The sequence below is a fragment of the Pinus tabuliformis genome, chromosome 2_2 (genome assembly GCF_031772625.1).
Source record: "Pinus tabuliformis cultivar Carrire ecotype Pingquan chromosome 2_2, CPIR1, whole genome shotgun sequence".
NCBI lineage: Eukaryota > Viridiplantae > Streptophyta > Pinopsida > Pinales > Pinaceae > Pinus > Pinus tabuliformis.
Genome location: NC_142300.1, coordinates 266,708,414 through 266,730,684, shown reverse-complemented (window position 1 = coordinate 266,730,684; position 22,271 = coordinate 266,708,414).

The following is a 22,271-nucleotide window of genomic DNA, read 5'->3' as shown; positions in this document are numbered from 1 at the left end:
TTCTTTCATTTTTGAGCAGCCCGGACATGGATGCATTATTTTGTCTTACCAGTTATCAATTAAGAAAAAACAGCTATAATGTTTCAAATGGTTGGGAGGTAAGTTTCATTCTCTATCCACTTGCTCTCAAATTCCCAACGAGACATTGGCCCCTTGTGCCTTGTCTGAAAAGCTGCGACGTTCTGGCCCTAGGTTGAAACCTGGGTTACTTGTTAGGTATGGCTTGCTGTCTCTTGCTCCTAGCCTAGGGTTTACAGTGGCAGTGAACCGGTTTTGAACCTGGGTCTTGCCCGCATAATCCCTGTCAATTGCCATTTCCCCAAAATCTTAAAAACATAAACAACACCTATAAAAACATGTAATGGATTTCAAAAACATGGTGTTAGAAGCTTGGGTTAGTTAGAAAATCACAAGAGTTTACTACTGAAAGGAACATTTGCAATTCTTTCATTAGGGGTCACAAAATAAGCCCTAAGACATTACGGTGTTCACCGGGGCCTCAAAATGCTTTGTTTTAACAATTAAATTAAAGGTGATTTTTTCTTTTGCTTTTCTTTGAATTAGAACATGTGTACCTAATCTCATAGATGATAAATCATGTAGGCTGGCCATTGAATGCCTGATGAATTAGTCTACACATTAGTCCACCTATTCCATATTGTTAGCTTTAGAGGTTATTTAGAGTTATTTTCTTAGATCTTTGGGGCTGTGCAATGCATCATTGTTACTATTCATTGGACCTGTGCTTCTCTACCTGTTTTGGATGATTTTGTTTATACCATATCTTATTAAAATCATTGCCTTTTCTATACAAATCCAAATTCAGTGAAACTTGATTTGCTTGCAAGAGGAGATATTAATCTAACCTATCCAAATTTTTGCAGATTTGGTGAGCTTTAGGATCAAGTTCATATTAATAATTGCCAAAAATATCAGATCTATAATTTGGGGTTAAACTTGGCTGATCGAAGCTGTCTAATTCTTACCTTGAGGCATTTAGCTTATCTAAGTTTACTTTGTTTTGTTCTCTGTAAATATGAGATATTGTTAAAATTGGTAACTAGGGCCAAACTCCATGTGGGTCACCTTATTTATGACTTCTGATATTTTTCCTAGATTCTTCTCAACGAAAGATGTAGGATTGATCTAAAGATCATCCGATTCCGATAAGTATTTATGGAGATATGAATTTATTTTGATTATGGACAAATTGTCAAGGTCGGCCAGCAAACTTATGTAGGCTCAGAAGTCCAATAGTCACGTCTATTCATCCCCAACATTTGCATATAAATACAAGAAGCCTTCTTCCTCATTTGGACATCTACTACCTCATCTTCTCTCTCTCCTACGCATTAGATGAGCCCCTCTCTCTCTCTCACACGTGTGGCTGAAAAGAAGATGCAGATTTCAGATTAGGGCTGCGTTGACCAAGTTTGACCGAGGCTGCAAGAAGGAACTTTGACCAGCGTTGACCAGCGTGGGCTCCTCTTTGACTGTGGATTTGGTGTGGTTGCCTCTCCTAGGCAAGCTGCAATTTTTGGCATGAAAACTGAGGTGATCTGATCTCTGGTTTGACCGGTGTTGACTGCCCTAATTTAGGGCCGCAGGTTGACTCAGAAATCTGCTATTTGACTGTACTTCAGGGGTTGTTCAAGGATTGTTTCTTCAGGCCGTTCACGGGCAAGTTGACCGGAAATTGACTAAGCATATTGGAGGTCAATTTCATCCCGTTTGACCAAGTTTGACTTCGCTGATCTAGGGTTTGCTGCTGCTGATATAAAATTATAGAATTCTGATTTTGTACTCTTTCTCTCTGCTGAACTATTGAAGATAAAAGAATATTTGATCAAAGGGTTTCCCTGCATTGGGGTTTGTCCCTGGCTCGCCGCCACATCTTGTGTCTCTTGTTTTGGCTTGTTTTCTATTGATCTTTTAATGTTCTATTTGCACTTTACTTAATGTATATGTAATTGCTAATCTGTGGCTAATAAGAAGAAAATAAGTAAACTGCTCTAAGCATAGAACATACCATAATTTAACAGATATATTTTTAATTTTTTTTTCAATCCAAATTCATTTGAAAGAGGATGTTTTAGGTGTCATAGCATGAATGCTAGGAGAGGCAACTTGTAGCCTGGTTCCAAATTAAGTGCCATCAGATTCATTGTAAGATTTTTTAAACTATCACATGTTAAAGTTTCACGAGAATTGGTGCATAAATTGTGGAGTTATTGTCAACACAAGGTTTGCACGGAAGCCACTTTTAAAGAAGGGTATACAAGTGAAGCCATATCAGATTCGTGCAAAGTTAGCTTGAAAAACCAAATTTAAAGAATAGTTGAAAACAAATCAAATTAAATTGGACATAACTTTTAATTGAAGTATCCAAATTACGCGATTTGAAAGTACTTTGACAAAAAACACAGGATGAAATGCCTTTTAAAATTGGAACCATTTTGGATGTTAGTGAAAGATTTAATTTAGAAGTTCAAGTTATTCGGGAAGTAATTTGAAAAAGAACATATGATGAAATGCTTCCTAAGGTTGGAACCATTTTGGATGCTGGTGACAGATTTAATTTAGAAGTTCAAGTTATAAAAATCCCTAATTTTACAAATATTACAAAGAAAAATAATCACTAGTGAAAATTACATCTGCCTCTTACAAAACCAGATTACTTGAGTTTAAGATATTGATTAATTTGTATATATATTTTTATTTATCTCTTATATATATATAATCACTACTAAAATATGGAATTGTAATATAATCACTACTAAAATATAGAATTGTAACATGATATAAATGCTATATTAATATTGTAATTTATATTCATTAAAAAATTACATCTGAAATTGTTTTTATATTTCCATACAATTCCAATATCATTCTTCCAGGAAGTTCCAATTGATCATTGACAAAAGGATAATGTACAACAGGGAATCATGAGGTTGCTATTAAAGGAACAACATAATTTGATGTGAAGCATCTTAAGGTATTTTTTTTGCCAAGGGAGAAAACAGATTTTTTATTCAAGTAGAATGAAAAATACAATCATAAGGTGCCAAACATTGTTTGATAAATGACCTTCAAGTGGGCATTAGGATTGGCAAACGCAGAGTTATCAAAGTGCTCATGCCCCCAAACAAAAACACGGTTAAATATCAGTCATAGAATGTACAAAATTGAAATATTTCATATTTGTTCTAAAATAAAATTTCATAAATCATCGAGAGAAGATTGTCTATGGATAGTCAGTTCACTGTGTTATCCATCATGAAATTTAGAAATTATAAATTGATTCTCCAAAAACTCCTATCTTTTTTTAGAATGCTTCTAAACAACTTGATTGTATTCTCTAAATATATGAGAGCCCGATATCATGAAAAACTCTAGCAATTTTTTTAGTTGTTTGGCAACAACTAGTAATTGACTATTTTGTACTTGAACTTGATTATTCGTGCAATCAATAACTAGAAGGGAGTCCCTAAAAACCTAGAAAGTTGAGCAGAGTCTTTCCGTAGAAATCACATAGTGGAATTTTTGCGGACGTGTTTCGAACCAATCAGTGTCGTTAATCATCAAGACCATATGAAGAGGCAGATTGTGACCAAGGCTTAAATAGAGACTCTGACTATATTAAACGTCTAGTTATTGAAAAAATAATATTTAATTTATGGTATTAATTTATCAAAATCAAATATTATTAAATAAATTCTATTAATAGTTAATAATAAAAAAAATATATAACTAAAAACAATACTCAAATTTGAAACAAGGAGCGAAGTCAACAAATGTAAAAAGGAGTCAAGAACCTAATTAGTAAATATTTAAGTCAAGATAAATTAATAAATAAAAATAAAAATAATTAATGGAAAAAATAAAGTAAAATAAAAATAATTATTAATGAAAATAAAATAAAAATATTCACTAAGTCCAATTATATTTATTAAATTTATGAATATTTTTATTTTATTTTATTAATTTTTATTTTTATTTTATTTTATTTATTTTCCATTAATCTTTTTTACTTTTATTTATTAATTGATCTTGACTTAATTGTTAACTAATTAGGTTCTTAACTCCTTTTTTACATTTTTTGACTTCTCTCATTGTTTAGAGCTTGACTCATTGTTTTTAGTTATATATTTTTTGATTATTAACTATTAATAGAATTTATTCAATAATATTTGATTTTGATAAATTAACATTATAAATTAAATATTATTTTTTCAATAATTAGCCGTTTAATATAGTCGTTGCTTGATATTAGAGTCTCTACATTGCTATCTATTTAAGCCTTGGCCACAATCTGCCTCTTCATGTGGTCCTGATGATGAAGCACACTCGTTGGTTTGAAACGCGTCAGCAAAGATTCCATTATGTGATTCCTACCGAAAGACTCTTCTCAATTCATTATGGATCACATAAGCTTGAATTTAGAAACCTAGAAAGTTTTTGAGCCCTTGTCAAATGCAAGCTTTAACATATAAAGAGAACCATAAAATTTTCAATATTATTTATCCTCTGCCCACATTTTTTTTGAAGAGAAAATAATGTGACTCAGATATATATATTGTAAATCCAAGCCCAACAATCATGGTCCATCTTGCATAGGCTCAAGCAAAAAATTACAAAGCCTAGTTTTGTCCACGTGAAGGTCTACTAAAATCCTAAGATCCTTGTGCTTAGTCTTTTTGTAAAAAGGAAGTAAACCTACCACCTAGGCCAAGACTTGAAAAATAGGAAGTTGTTTATCCTCGTACCAAGAATATTATCTCGCAAGCCAAATTCCTCATAAAACAAGATAAGAAACAACTTTAATACATTCTAGCCCTTTTCTTAAATCAAGATTATGTTGAAAATTGGCAACAAGAAATTGCTAAAAAAAGAAGTGCTAAAAATAGCACTGCTAAAAATCGCAGTTTGGGCATCAGTGCTGGATTGGGCAACATGGAATGAAAAATGGAAGTGCTAAAACTAGAACTTGAAAAATGGAAGTGCTAAAAATAGAAGTTCTATTTTTAGCAGTTCAAGTTGGATTCCTATTTTTAGACAACCCCTGGTCTAAAATAGGAAGTAAAAATGAATTTGGTCTTAACAGCAGTTTAGAATATTAATTAATTAATCTCCATGAGTTAATTAACTATGGAAAATTAAACTTGAAGTCTTTGTGAGATCAAGCAATTATTTTCTCCCTTGATTTAGGAATTTATACCTTGATTAAAGGAGATAAGGTTCAGTTCTATAATGAGATGATCAGTTGACTTAGTTTTACTTAGTCAAGTCCAGTTAGATTAATTTAGCAAGTTGTTAAATTAATGAGATATAATTTGTTGATGCTTGCATGCATGTGACAACTATTATTTTCAAATAACTGTGTATTCACTCATGGATAATTGATGCATGTCAGTTCAGACAAAGACCCAGTTGAGATCAGAGAAGGGACAATGTACTATCAGTTGGATGAATATTTTTCCTAAAAAGGAAGCTCATCCATGATGAGGATTTATCTCCTTCAAGTTTGTGCAGTTATTTCAGAGGTCAGTGTTGTGTGTGAGGTGAGAATCACATAGGTTGTAGCTAGAGGACCCAGGAAAACTGTGCATAGAAATAGGAGGCTTGGAGGGCAGAGAAGAAGGTTTGTGAGAAGCCTTTGACTGTCTATGAGTAGCAGGGGGATTGTACTGAGAGCTGGATAATTTCCGAGCTAAGGCTTTGTGTAATCTAGACTATATTTCCACTTGTATGATAATACAGAGATGGGGTTTTAGGCAGGTGCTTTCCCCGGGTGAATTCTTCTGTGTTATTTGTGATTGATTCCTTCTTATCATTTATATGTGTTCTTATTGGTGTTGCTCATGGTTGATTAAGCTTCTGCTAAATTGTTTGTAGAAGTAGATCAAGTGTTTTGCTTTAGTATATTGCATTACCAGGTGATCTACAGGTGGTAAATTTCTACATGGTATCGAAACTAGCTGATTTGTAGAAAAAGTTCTACATGGTATCGGAGCCAGCTGATGTGTAGAAAAATTCTACAAAATTCTACATGGTATCAGAGCCAGGTTATCAAGGAAGAACAATATACAAGAAGAGGAGATTTCAAAGTTTTGAGTTTTGGGCCGAGAGTTTGCAGAGCAGATCTGAAATTTTCTGTACGAAATTTTCAAAAATAAATAGCAGATTTGGATTCCTTGTGGAAAAATACAAAAAAAAATAAAAAATCAGCTGAATCGGAGTTCGGATGAGGGAGATATCGCTGATTTAAAATCAATTCATTTTCTAGAAAATTTTGTGACGACAGGAAAGTAGAAATAGATTGGTGTGCTAGCCAAGAACCTGTATGCACTTGAGGTACAAGATGCATGCAAAGCCTTGAGGAGCAAGACAAAGGTTAGATACTTGGTGGTTGAGAGGGAGGGTAAATTACCTCTTAACATGCAGAGCGAGAGAAGTCTCAGACAATTGTGGAGGAGCCACGATTGGTGTAATAGCCTTAGGAGGTTGTGGAGCACCCTCAACTAGAGAAGCTGAGAGGAGATCAAGTAGAGACATCTACTCATGCAGAGACCTCCAGTAGGGGGAAACTTCAAGTCAGGTGGGCTGAGGGATCACATGCAGCCATACCTCCAGGTAGGAGGTGGGGCGATATAGAGTGATCGTCCCAAGGAGGAGGGGCAAGATCCTTGAGGTACCCAACCTCTTGGATGAGACCTTGCTACGGGAGCCCCGATGTGGAGTAGCAGGAACTGACTGATTGGGTAGAGACAAATGCGGATGGAGCGGCAGAGAGAGCAACAGTGCAGGGAATCCCAGGAGAGCGCATAGCTAGCAGGCTGCAGCAATGCGAGAGGCACAAGTGTTTTGCACAGTGCTAGGTGGCATAGAGAGGTGTGCAATGGTGCGAGATGCATGGAGATTTTGCAGTAGCGCAGATGTCAGAGAGGGAGCACTTGTCAGCAGCAGGTAGAGCTTCAACATCAGAGTATGTTCCTAGCCCAACAGAGTCGTCAGTTGGGAGTGTTTTTGTTCCAAGTGTTGTTGAAGCAAGTGGACCTGGTGGATGTGTTGCATGCAGAACATTCTAGAGGTACATGATCGGGTTCGAGAGGAAGCCTTTCTTATTGAGAGGAAGTGTTGAAAACTGGCAACAAGAAATTGCTAAAAATAGAAGTGCTAAAAATAGCAGTTTGGGCATCAGTGCTGGATTGGGCAACAGGGAATGAAAAATAGAAGTGCAAAAAATAGAAGTTCTATTTTTAGCAGTTCAAGTTGGATTCCTATTTTTAGACAGTCCCTGGTCTAAAATAGGAAGTAAAAACGAATTTGGTCTTAACAACAGTTTAAAATATTAATTAATTAATCTCCATGAGTTAATGAATTATGGAAAATTAAACTTGAAGTCTTTGTGAGATCATGCAATTATTTTCTCCCTTGATTTAGGAATTTATCCCTTGATTAAAAGAGATAAGGTTCAGTTCTATAATGAGAGGATCATTTGACTTAGTTTTACTTAGTCAAGTCTAGTTAGAAAAATTTAACAAGTTATTAAATTAATGAGATACAATTTGTTGATGCTTGCATGCATGTGACAACTATTATTTTCAGATAACTGTGTATTCACTCATGGATAACTGATGCATGTCAGTTCAAACAAAGACCCAGTTGAGATCAGAGAAGGGACAATGTACTATCAGTTGGATGAATATTTTTCCTATAAAGGAAGCTCATCCATGATGATGATTTATCTCCTTCAGGTTTGTGCAGTTATTTCAGAGGTTAGTGTTGTGTGTGAGGTGAGAATCACACAGGTTGCAGCTAGAGGACCCAGGAAAACTGTGCATAGAAATAGGAGGCTTGGAGGGCAGAGAAGAAGGTTTGTGAGAAGCCTTTGACTGTCTATGAGCAGCAGAGGGATTGTACTGAGAGCTGGATAGCTTCCGAGCTAAGGCTTTGTGTAATCCGAACTATATTTCCACTTGTATAATAATACATAGATGGGGTTTTAGGCAAGTGCTTTCCCCTGGTAAATTCTTCTGTGTTATGTGTGATTGATTCCTTCTTATCAGTTATATGTGTTCTCATTGATGTTGTTCATGGTTGATTAAGATTCCATTAAATTGTTTGTAGAAGTAGATCAAGTGTTTTTCTTTAGTATATTGCATTACCAGGTGATCTACAGGTGGTAAATTTCTACATGGTATCAGAGCTAGCTGATTTGTAGAAAAAGTTCTACATGGTATCGGAGCTAGCTGATGTGTAGAAAAATTCTACAAAATTCTACAGATTAGAAACAATGTTCAATTGATAAACCTTAGAGGGGGAACCAATTAATCCTTCAACACCTTGCAAGAATTGAATAGAATATGAACAATGTAAAAATAGATGGGAATTTATTTCATTGTGGTTGTTGCATAGGTATACAATAGGCTCCATTTTTCCTCTTTATCATAATTTATCCAAAATTAGTTCCTTGTCTGATAATGCAAGCCACATGAGCAACTTTGATTTTAGAGGTGTCTTGCTCTTCCACATAAATTTTTCACCACAAATGGCCCCATCTCCATGAGTGAATAGTGCTTGATCTTTGAGTCTTATAGTATATAGTGCTCCCTATTTAATCTCTAGATAAGTTCATTTAAATTTTCATTGATTTTGTTATGTGATCTTTGTAATTTTGAGATAAATCCCAAAACATCGCAATGGCTTTCTGAACTCAAAAACTGGAAATGGAACTCACCTGAACTGGAACTTACCATTTGAGGAATTTAATCCCAAATCAACAAAGGTTATCCAACCTCTTGTTTCCACAAGGATGTTTCAATAGGGTTTTCAATTAAGTTGAGAGTTGTTCTCTTAATCAACTATAAATAATGCACTAGAACCCTAGGAAGAAATATGTCCCTTAGCCCCAATCCTAACTTGGGACCTGTCCCATAGTGCATTAAAGCCTCAGGAAGAAAAATGCCCCTCAACCCCAATTCTAACTTGGGACCCATCCCCAACTTGCCAAGAAAAAAATGACAATGTGATTAGGAAGGCTGATATTAGGGCCTTCCATTGGTTGGACACATTATGGATACTTTTACGTTCTATCCTTTTCTGATGAATCAATGATCTAGGGAAAATGTACTGCTAAATCAAAATTCTTCTCTAGAGGCTATCATTTGTAAGGAAAGTCCACAAAGACTTACCTGCGAAAGATTGACTAGAAAGATGAATATTTTTTAAGCCTGTACCCCCTAAGGATTTTGGAGCTGCAAGCTTCTACCATTTGATTGATGTGTCCCTTTGTATTCATTATTGCCTTGTTAGAGGAAATTATAGAAAAACCTTTGAATTTTTTGTAATATGTCTTTAGGAATATGAGCCAGAGTACGCTAGTAAACATGGATGGTCTCCATTGCTTTTACTAATACAAATCTCTCTCCTTTTGATAGACATTGATTGCACCATAGTGAAATTTCTTTTTTAATTTTGGTGACTCATTAGAGGAATTTTGAGGTCTAAAATGGCCCTCCGAAAGAAAATAATAAAATATTACTTAAAATAATAAAATAAAAGCTATACAATTTTAAAGAAAAATAAATAAAACTAGTTTTTTTATTGTATCTTTGGCTTATCGCTTTATAGGTGTACTTCAATCTCAAGCGTAGTCCTTGTTAGATGCAAAATTAAATTCTGCATCCAATGAGTACCCATTATGCACACCTTTAAGTAGACCCACATCAAAGAAAAAAATTGAAAATACATCAAAAATATTTTTTAAAGAAACATTTTTTATTGATGTATTTTCAATTTTTATTCCCCGATGCAGGTCTACTCCATGGTATGCATAGTGGGTACTAGTTGGATATAAAATTTAATTCTTCTTCCAACGGATGTTTACATTTGATATCCAAGTAAATCTATAAGGAGATGAGCCAAAAATACAATAAAAAAAATATTTTCCTTTTTTCCCCACCAAAAATATTACCCTCCGGGATTATATCATCACCTTGAATCTTATTTGTTCTTTTAAAGGTGATTTTGTTAGTACATTCCTTGTTTTGAGGTCCATTTTTGACCTCAAAATTCCCTTAATGAACCACCTTCCCACAACAATTACGTTTAAGTGTAAAACATAATATTTAATATTATCAATTAGATCCAAATGTTGGCGTGGAAAATATCTTTCAAATTCAAGGCTTTGGTCCTCATTTAGACCTAAAGCATATAAAGTAGACTTAACACAATTTACTTCCATCCATTATTGTATAATTGAAGTGTCTCTTATAATTGGGAGCCTTGTAACGCACAAAGTTTGTTTACTCAAAGGAATGCTCTGACACCAATGCAACAAACAAAGTTCGTATATGCAAAAAAATACTTCAGAAGATCTGAAATATGTAAACATCCATGATAGGACAACAATATATTATAGAAGAATATTTGAATACAAGTGAGATGATTGAATTACAAATAAGGGCCTGCTTTATATATCTAGGCAGAGACCCTTTCAGGAATGGTCATGTCCTTAGGGACATGCCTCTTGATTAACTAATTACTATTTAATTCACTGTTCCTTATTATTATTATATTTCTATTTTATTCGTAACATTGTTTTCCTCTTCAAAAAATTTTGTCCCCAAAGCTTATTGTTGACAAGGTGTATCATCTATTTATGTTTCTTTTATTCTTTTCACATCTTTCGAAACACTTTAAATGCTTGGAGTTGTCATCTTTGTTGATACAAGCTGATAGGATTTTTTAAGAGATAAACAAAATTGTCGCACTAAGAAAGGATTTGACCATCCTAAATCAATCTTTTGTGGAATCTTGCAGTTACTGAAAACTTGAGATGGATTTTTATCACAAGATTGAACTATGGTGACATCGATATTCTTGGGAACATAAGTCACTTGTTTTTGATTGAGATATCTCTTAATTTGTTTGTGGTAATTTCATGGTTTATTGAAGGAATATGATTTCTTTCAGGTACAAAGGTCACTTGATTAATTGCGAAATCTTCACCTAAAATTTCCATTGCTTGAACTGCTACTTCTTAGTACATCTTTGCTTCAACTGGTTTATCCTCTTCTTGAATTGTGATATTGACTGGATCAATATTCGTTCCCTAATCTTCAACTTGGATTGTTACGATTGAGGATTTCGATACTTCTTCTTGAGTAAGTTGTTCTAACTTCTCTTTTAGTGACATTCTGTCACTTTCAAGCTTCTTTATTTGCGTAAAAAGGTTTTGATTATGATTCCTTAGACGTGAAATTTCTTAATTTTTTGAATTGTTGACTTTAGCCTTAATATCCTTCTCTTCATTTTTTAAACTTTTGATTTGTTCTAATAATTTTTTATTGACGTTCTTTAAACGTAAATTTTCCTTTTCTTGTTCGGATTGGTGCTTCTTGAGTTCCTTCTTTGTGACCTTAGTCTTCTTGACTTGTGCAATTATTTTTTCAACATGGTCCTTAAGGCGAGAAATTTCTTCATCCTTTTCCATTACTTCTTTGTAATGCATATCCACAAGATCTTCATATCCATATTGTAATGCTTTCTTGTTTTGTTAAATTTTGGTATGTTCTATGCTTAGCACAATTTACTTCAATTTTTCATATTAGCCCAATGACAATATTCAGATTAGCAATCACATCAGCATGAAAGTAAAGTGCAGATAGAACACAAACATAAATCGCAGAAAACAAGCCAAGACAAGAGGACACAAGATGTGGCGCCAACCAGGGACAAACCCCAATGTGGGGAAACCCTTGATCAATTCTTCTTATATTCTTCAATAGTTTAGCAGAGAGAGAGAGAGATAGTACATATACATCAAAAGTCAACACTTTGACTTAACGAGATCAAGTATCATAGATCTTCACCATGAAGATGGCATAATAGTTCTGATGACAAGGACTGCAGATCTGAACTCAAGTGAAGGCACACTTATCAGATCTCATTCTTCAACAGATTCTCCAAGGTGATTCCATCACCATGCTGCATCCATCATCACTATGTTGCAACCAACAGTATGTTGCATTCATTATCATCATGCTGCACCCAACTGTGTGTTGCATTCATTATCACCATGTTGCACCCAACATCACCATGCTGCATATAGGATCCTTATTTCTAGGGCCATCGAACAACAGATTAGAAGGCTGTGTTAGGGCTCCTTGATAGCCCTTGAGGATTGCAGCTAGGGCAACTTATATATACCCCTCTATGACTACGTCTAGGGCTGGTTAAGGGATCCTCTTCCCAACGTATACCTCATTCTCTTAGCTGTGTAGACAAGTCTCCTTTTACTGCATGTAAAAGCTCCCTTTTACATAAGAGTCACCTTTAGAACATTGTATTGATTAAAGTCTTCCATAGCTGATTAGACCTCCTTTATGCAGTCATTCAATCAACATCTATGGGGCTACATCAGTCCCTCTATTCTATGCGGCTAGGGCATAACATGACACTCTTATCTCAACGACTAGAAGTCTTCACTTAGGACAACGTTTGACTGTGATTCTATCTTCCCATTACTGCGTCTAGAGAAATCTAGAACAATGGTATTAGACTTGCTTTTAGGTCACTTCTTTGTTGTGATATGGAAGCTTTTTCCCTGACTGTGTTAGGGCTTCTTGCCTTCATGATTGTGTATTAGTTAGGGCATCATTAGGCCAATTTTAACAGTTTTGCCGAAGTTTGGTTATTTTGTCTTTCTCTTGATCTTCCAACTGCACTTTCTTGGTACATTTGATTACATCGTTTTGTAGGAGTGTTGATGGGCGTTCCACTTGAAATTTGGATTCCATTTTCTTTGTTTCCTTATTAAAATTTGCATGTTGTCGTTTAAATATTGCCATTAATTGTTCTATATCTCTTGCGATTGATTGTTTTTGTGTATCACTTAAAGATTCGATTAAGGTAAAAGTTTTGTAACATTTTTTGCAAAACACATTTTGATTTTGGAATGACTCTTGGCAATTAGAATATCCCTCTAAACAAAACAAACATTTTGAAAAAAAACCACTGCTTCTTGTGAACACCATCTTTTTTTTTATTCACTTATTTTATCTCTTTTATTACTTATATATATATATATATAGACTTTTATAAAAATCTTTAATATATATCACCCTTCTTTTTGTTTTAGTGAGCTTTAAGAATATAAAAATATATTCTCTATTTAATTTTCTATTTCAAAGAATAACTCTTTTAAAAGTCAATACTCTTAAAAAGTCTCTTTATGTAATCTCCTTTGACTTAAGTTAAACCACCCATAATTTTCCTTTTACTTCTTAGAGGTTGATTTTTCTTCAACCATGGTAAGGATTTAATTGCAACCAACGCTTATTTTCACGATCTCAATTGGGTATGGCAGTGACTTGGCTTATATGCACCTTCAAAATAAAGTACTGTTTGTCGCAGACTAATATGTAGTTGGTTTTGAATGCATCGATACAAATAAAGATGAGTGGTAGGAAGAATGGTGGTATGGCACGAATTGGCTGTACTGATCAAAAGACTGGTGAACTGGAGCAGAATTATGCCAACAACGAGCAATGAGGATGGTAAGGTACTGCAATAAATCGTACGACGACGGTCAAATACTAAAATGTGACAGTTGGATACGGGCTTGTGGTGAGGGATAACATCACAATGGTGACTAAATGTCGGCTTTCAGTAGGGAATTACACAGCGGCTACGACAACTTGTGTCGGACAACGGTGGCAACTTCTGTCTGATGACGACAACCACGACTCTTGAAAACACTGGTAGGGTTGTGTGTGTTTTGTTTTTTTGGTTTACTCTTTTTGGTTTTAATCGTTTTGTTTTGTTTTGTTTTTTTTAATTTAATTGTTTTGTATTTTAATTATTTTTTTCTAAAGTAATCTTTTTTATTTTTTAATCTCTCTCTTTTTTTTTTTTTAATTTTTTTTTTTTTTTTTTTTTCCCTTTTTAATTTTTTTTTTTAAACACTCTCTCTTTCTTTTATATATATATATATATATATATATATTTTTTAAATAATAATAATTATTAATTTTTATTATATGGTCAAAGGCCTGATGGCGAGACGGAGAAACTCCAAGCATTTGTAGCGAAACACTTTCAACGACAACAAAGTTAATAAATTTTGACAGCCAACGACCATATCAGATTGGCTCTCTGTGCAGCGGTTGAACGACCAAAGGATCAAACAACTCTGATACCAATGTAACGAACAGAGTTGTCTACTAAGAGGAATGCTCTAATACCAATGTAACGAACAAAGTTCGTATACACAACAAACTACTTCAAAAGATTTGAAATATATAAACATCCATTATAGGACAATAATATATCATAGAAGAATATTTGAATATAAGTGAGATGATTGAATTACAAATAAGGGTTTACTTTATATACCTAGGCAGGTACTCTTTCATGAATGGTCATGTCCTTAGGGACACGCCTCTTGATTAACTAAACTTAATTAACTATTCCTTATAGTATTATATTTATATTTTATTCATAACAAGCCCTCTCTATTAGAACGAAAGCTAAAACATCACAAATAACAAATGAAACATGGCTTTCCAATCTAGACCCATTGAATTGATTCAACCTTCTATCTACTAAGTCCTTTTCCACGAGGAGGAAAAAATATAGAGATATGGGGCAACCATGTATAAGATCCATAGTAGGCTTGAAAATTTATGAAGCAACTCCATTTATCAAAATTTCAAAGCAAGTAGTGGTGACACAACACATAATCTAGCTCACTAAAGACAAGGAAAAGCTAAGACGAATTAGTAATAATTGAACATGCAACCACGATAAGCTATCATATGCATTTGAAAAATCTAATTTGATTAATGTTGCAGGTGAACATGACGACTTAATGGTGTAGGTCCTCTTGAGATGTACCATTGGCCTCATGGATTTGTCTTCCTTTTAGGAAGCCAAACTATCCTACTGAAATGTAGTTTGATAGATATGACTTCAATCTTGTTGATATCACCTTATCTATAGTCTTATATAAACAAATATTGAGCGACATAGGTTGGAACCCCACAAAAAAGTCAAGGAAATTGGCTTAGGGATCAATGCTATAAAATTAGTGTTAAGGTTTCCAACAACTTTTCCAGATGTCCTCACCTCCCCCCACCACCCTTAATAGATCCACACTAGCATATCAAAGAACTCAGTATAAAACTCTGTCGGCCACTCATTAGGTCTAGGGTTCTTGTCCTTCTTGAAGGAATGTAGAATTGATAAACTCCCACTTAGTCATAGGGCTATGTAGATTCTTATCGACCTATTCATTAATCATTCTCAGGAATGAGAGTACTTTTAATATCTCTATAAAGTTAGCCTTGTTTGGTTCCTTAGGATCCCCTCAAAATGCTTGTCACCTAATCAACCAATGCCCTAAAGTGTTTGACCCTTTTCCTCCTTAACCCTGCAATTCTCAAATTGAATGATTGACATATGATTGCATTATCGTTCCTTATGTGATTGGCATAGGAATGCATTATTGTTCCTTATGTGATTGGCATATGAATGAAAGAGTTTAGTGTTATTGTTCCCCAACTCTCAGTTGATGTATTTGCTTTTAATTCTCCATTCCATCTCTTTATCCAAAAGTAATTTTGAATTTTTTGCCTCATGCTAATTAAGGAGTCCTTTCACGAAGAATCAAACTCTAGGCCAACAACTGAATCCTTCAATTCCTTCTCCACTTCAAATATTTGAGAATCCTCAGTTTTGTATCTCTCCTCTACCTAGGCTACCACTTTCTTCTTAATTAATTTTAATGTTATAATGATCACAAGCTGAAGAATCCAAAGATGGATCATAATTTATCCAATTGTCATTAACCAACAATATGAACTCATCCCCTGCTATCCATCCTAGATTAAACTTAAAAGGAGTGCCTAATCTAGGGTTTTCATGGTCTAGTTCAAGTGCAATAGGGAAATAATTCGAGCACCTACTTGGGCATATCTAAGATCTGCATCCATTTCTACAACACCATGTTATGAACCAAAAATTTATCCATTTTTTAGTAGACATCATCATTTCTAGGCCTATTATTGCTCATGGTAGGTTGAGTTTTAGAGGTTCCATATCTACAAGTCCACCCAATTGAAATTTATTAAGAAAACACTTGGCAAGATTGTCTACCCTATACTATTACCCTAGACCTATCTTCGACTTAGGGTGAAATTCAAATATCCCCCCATGATAAGGATGTTATTCCAATGTTATCAAAACTAGATCAATCATAAAAATAGGTTGAACTTAAAAATGTGAATTAGATTGGAATCAGCCAAAAATTGGACCAAAAAACCAATCAACCAAAAAATACACAAAATATATTGAAAAGATAAAAACATATATATTCATGTGCATCCATATGAATCCAAACCATTAAACACAAATATGCAAAGTTTCTCTCTCTCTCTCTCTTTCTTATATATATATATATAAAGTAACGGTGCATATAACCAAATAGTACCAAGTGCAATCCATATTTGAACCAAAAATACATCAACAAAGAGGCTCTAAATGGCCTCTAAAGTCCAAAAAAATTCATGCTACATCAAATAACTACATATAATCAAAATCATTGTCTATATTAGGATCCTCATCATGTATATTACCCTCTAAGCATTAGAATAAGACAGAAAAAGCTTAACCTGCCAAATTAGTGATTTTTCTTAAGGGTACATTTTTACTAGGTTCACAATAAAGGAGTTCAACAATAAATGCCACCAATATCAAGGTACATAGAGAACTTGGTGCTCTTGGTTAAATTCTAGTTCCATATCCTTACACATGATATAATCCCATGGAAACATGACAATCCCACCAGTTCTGAAATCATGAAAATTGTTAAGTTTACTAAATTTTGAATGGGATCTAAAATTCTACTTTATTCATTTGAAATCCAAAGAAGTTGGAACCACTCTCAAACTTCTTAAACGGTTAATGGTAATGTTAAAAATTTAAGTAAAAGGATGTAAATGAAGATAAAGAAGAATGTCACTTTTACTTAATTATATAGCATTACCATTACCATTATTTATATAGCATTAGCAGGGTCCTAGGGTTGAGTATTAGGTTTCTCTAGTCATAAATTATTATTTTTCTTTCAAAAAATTGATTTCTATGGGTCCTCTATGACGTTGCATGATGTACAAAACCAATTGATTTAGTGAAAAATTGGCCAGTTCAGTGAAAAAGGCGGATTTGGTATTGAATTGACCTTTTCCAGTTCAGGGAAATTGGTTGAACCAAGTTTTCCTCTAAACTAGTAGGATCAGATGGTTTCATTGGTTCCAATAACACTATGCTAGACTTCAAACATTTGAGATCAAGCAACTTACTCCAAAACTGTTTTTCCTCATGAGTGCCATAAACATTAAAAATAGAAAATGATAAGCCTATATCCTAAGCATTTGCTAAAGACATTTGTACATAGACCTAAGTAGATAGCAAAAGAGTATAATAGTAATGTTGTGGGGTCCCCCCAATAATTACCCCCATACAAGCCCTCAGAATTGACCACAAGAAAGTCCCTAGTACTCAAACCTTTTTTAATTCAAATATCAACAAGTCCCCTTTTCCCATAGATTCTTAGATCAAAATAATGTCACACTGATCAAGTTCCACCAACCTTTTTACAACCAACTTATTTGGCTTGGTCCCCCAACATTTGTATGTTTAGAGAGACAATTGTTATGGAGGAACAAGACAAGGGGCATGGCTTGCTCCAAGGGCCTCGATTCTCATCATTTCTTGACCTTGATTAGCCTCCTTAATAATAATTTCTTGAGCCCATTTAAGGGATGATTTCCTTTCCCCCTTTGAAAGCCCCAACTATTTCGTAGTTTCAATTTCCAACCCTTCAGATTGGAATAAATCCATGGTCAAGGACCACTTTCAAGGACCAATTGGTAATTACCACCACCCCCAGATTGAGAGGAAGAGGTATCTCTTGTAGGTCCCACCAAAGGAGTATGTTGCACAAGATAGGATGGGTTAAAATCCTTAACCAAGTCCATAAATATAGAGGGGGAGTAGAAGTATTAGGCTGATTTTGCAATGTAAGATGGATCAAGGAGGATTTTGGTTTCTCCTTAGAAGTAAGGCTAGAGGGCCATTCCATACTATTTGTGTACTTGTGGATGAATGTGCATACTTTTGTAATATTGGAGTATTGTTATTTATGTTGCATTTACATGTTGAAGTGCTATAAGAATATTGTGACAATAATGTTGTTTGTTATATGTTGAGAATTTATGAGATTCCACTAACTAATATAGATTATGAATATAAGTAACTTATTGTGAGGCATAGTCTAGGTGGAATAACTCTTGCTAATTTAGGCAATTGTGAAACATGTCGGTGTCGCACTCTTGAAGGTTCATCCTGCACTAAAGGCGGCTTATAACAATGTGGAACCCATGAGGTTATGACATCTGGTATCATAGTATAATATCACCAATAAAATAACAGTAAATCTCTTCACTAGATGCAGGTGGTATTAGAGTTGATATGAATAAGGTGGTTTGCAGTTTACCATGCCTAGGTGGAAGTTGGAGTTGAACTTATTGGAAGTGGTTGCAGGTGAAGTTGCTTTTCATTATTGTAGGTGTGGGAAGTGGAATTTATGTAATTGATTTCTAGGAGGGAAAGGGGGATTGGCTATTGATTTCTAGCACATGGTATATTTAGGAAGAACTCATGTGAACCTTAGCAAGGCCATATCCATAGGAGATTGGCAAACAAGGTCCAAGTTATTGAACAAAGATTGGTTGGATAGTAGATGCTATGGAAGGTCATGGTAAAGAGTTTGATGAAATCCAGAGGGATATTACAAAGATAAACAAAGTTATTGATGCAAGTTTCTTTACACTTGAAGATGTAGTAAAGTAATCTCAAGGTCAAAAAGATTGAATGAGGTACTTGGAAAAGAAAGTGAGGTCACTTGTGACTTTGACAGAAGATTAGGTCGATAATAATAGTGTTGGAAAAGGCCATTGGACAAGGTTTTATTGTTACATCTATGAGGGTGAAGTTGAAGGAACCAAAGATGTATGATGGGACGAGGAGTGCTAAGATGCTTGGGAACATTTGTTAGGATGTAGAGCATATGCTGAAACAGATGATAGGATGCTCCGATGAGGTGAATGTTAATGCAACTATAATGTATCTTACTAGAACTACAAGGTGGAGATATCGAGTAGAAAAGTCACTTGTATCACAAAGAAGATTTTAAATTGGGCAGAGCTAAAAGTAGCTTTGCATGCACAGTTTGGACTAGGAAATCATGCATGGGTAGGAAGGGTTTTCCTTATGGTTCTAAAGCATGCATGAAGGATCTAGACTTACATCAAAGAATTTTTTGGACTTATGCTAGAGATCAACGATATATCTGATGAGGATCACATGTACCACTTCATTAGAAATTTGCAACCATGGGATAAAAGGGAAGTTAAGAAGCAGGGAGTCTATATACTTGTAGAGGCTATTGCTACATCGAAGAAATTGTTGGACTACTAAATAGACGTGAAGGACAAAGATGAAGGCTAGGGTGATAAAAGCAAGAAGAAGAAGGATCATGAGAATAATAAGTCTTCCAATGGAAGGAAAAGAAACACAAGCAAGTACATTGAGGGACAAGAAACCCATAACATGTTGGATTTGTGTAGAGGATATTTAGCAAGGAATTTCCTTATCAAATAGAAGGTAGCTACCTTGGAGTAGTAGGAGGTTGTGAAGGTAGGAATGTTGCAAGTAGTGGGTACCTTAGTTACTCAAAAGGATGAAAAAATGGGGAACCTAAACCCATTGTTGTGAAGACTCAGAGGGGAGATCCGAATATGGCAATCAAGATGGCTACCTTTTTCTAGGATGAGATGCAATATTGGGGTGTTGCATATGAGGTTATGAGAAATGTAGATATTGATTATGTTCTATCTCAACATGTGAACATCATGACCACTTTGACATATATGATTGAGGAGTTGGAAAACAAGATGAGTAGGTTGGAGCATGTATCGAGAGATGATGTATTCAAAGAGGACACTATTGTGGCATAAATGGTTTGGAGATGTGACTAAGAGAGTGTTCCTTGGTATCATAAGGCCAAGGATGAGGTTATTACATCTCCCATGAGCCTAGGAGGTTGGCCACAAGATCCTTAGTTGGAGAGGGTTATTGAGGAAGTCAAGGGTAAGATTGGATCATACCCCCTTTGTTGAGGCACATGATAGTGAAGTATGGAGGAATAATTTCGAATGAGAAATTGTATATGAGAGATATAGGTGGTGGTCACCATGACTACCATGCCTTTTCTTCACATTCAACCATGAGTAGATGGTGGTCACCATGACTACCATGCCTTTTCTTCACGTTCAACCATGAGTCGGTGGCTCATTGTTGTAATTGGACGACCAACCAACACGATGGGGTACCTCTACAATAGTGGTAGATTGATGTGTGAGATTAGATGATCTAAGGTCAAGGACATTGCACTATGTGAGGCATGATTTCTTATGGAACTTTACGTGATGATCAAATTAGTTACCTAATTAGCTGGGTGACATGATGGGATCCACCACATGGCATATATGTAGGTGTGATTTCCAAAAACGTAGTTAGATACACCATATATAAAAGCAAAAATTGATGATGTTGATATCAAAAGAGAGATGACCGAGAGGTTGTGGATGGACTATTACTGGGACGACAATAATTTTGAGTGGGGGAGGATATTAGGCCTTGGAGTTGGGCACACCTTTAATTGATTTTACATCATGTGTGACATGCCCATCACAAGAATTACGACATTTGTATCACAAGATTTATGACATTTTTGGGTTTTGATTGATTACTTGGGCATGAACGAGCATACACCATAATGGGCTTGTCTAGGTGAGTTGACTGACGAAATGAGGCAAGTCACATGTGAAGTGGTGGAAAGCTGAGAAGTACATCCCCTAAGCAAGGGCGTACTTAGTTGAGACGAGCAACCAATAGTTGGGGTTTCCATTTGGGTGAAAGCAACATGCGATGAGGAGTTCAATACATACATGTTGGCTTGGTGGAACAAACGCCATGAGGGCACCTGGTCAATCGAGTGACACACCTATGCATGAGATAACATGTTGACCCAAGAGAAAGTGGACAAAGCAACATGAAATATCATGTCTCCATAGGAGTGAGTGGAATGAGTGACTTAGAAAGATGGGTGCTGGCCCAAGTTCAAGTGGACTAAGCGAAATGATAGGGGCACTGACCTAAAGGCGTGTAACACCTTGTGACAAGTAGAAATGGGTGAGCCGACTTGAATGATGGGTGAGCTGACCAATTGAAGCATCATGAAGCTGCACAAAGGGACATAGGGGTTGAATCGATGCAATGATTAAACTGCCCTTTCGCAATCATATACATATAATAGAGAACAATCTGAGGAAAGAAAAAGAAAGGGAAACCGATTTTGGGATGCAGAGAATAAAATACATGAACGAAGCAATGAAAAGTGTTAACAATTTAGGTGGGTCTGCAGTAGGGAAGATCACCTAATGAACCAAGTGGTCCAGATAGATTGAATGGGCTAGGAGAGTCAAAACAAACTAAAGGGACATGGAATGAAGTCTGTGCAACTTGGTGAGCCAAGACAAGTGTAAGTAGATACGACCCAGGGGTGAGCTGAAATTTGGTGGTATGATTTGTAAAGTGTATTTTGGTGATTTTACATGTTGTAAAGAAGGATCTGAGCCAATGAACTTGTGTTTCCTATAGTATGTAATATTTCACTATTATAATAAGAAGTAAGGCATAAGATTTCAATATTTCACTATTGTAATAAGATTTCACTATTATAATAAGAAGTAAGGCATAAGATTTCAATCTTTCACTATTGTAATAAGATTTCACTATTATAATAAGAAGTAAGGCATAAGATTTCAATCTTTCACTATTGTAATAAGATTTCACTATTTCACTATTATAATAAGAAGAGGATTGTTCCATACTATTTGTGTACTTGTGGATGAATCTGCATACTCGTGTAATATTGGAGTATTATTATTTATGTTGCATTTACATGTTGAAGTACTGTAAGAAGATTGTGACAATAATGTTGCTTGTTTTATATTGAGAAGGTATGCGATTCCACCAAGTAACTAATATAAATCACAAATAAGGTGTAGTCTGGGTGGAATAACACCGTGCTACTCTAGGAAATTGCGAAACACACTAGTGCCGCAAGCTTGAGGGGTCAA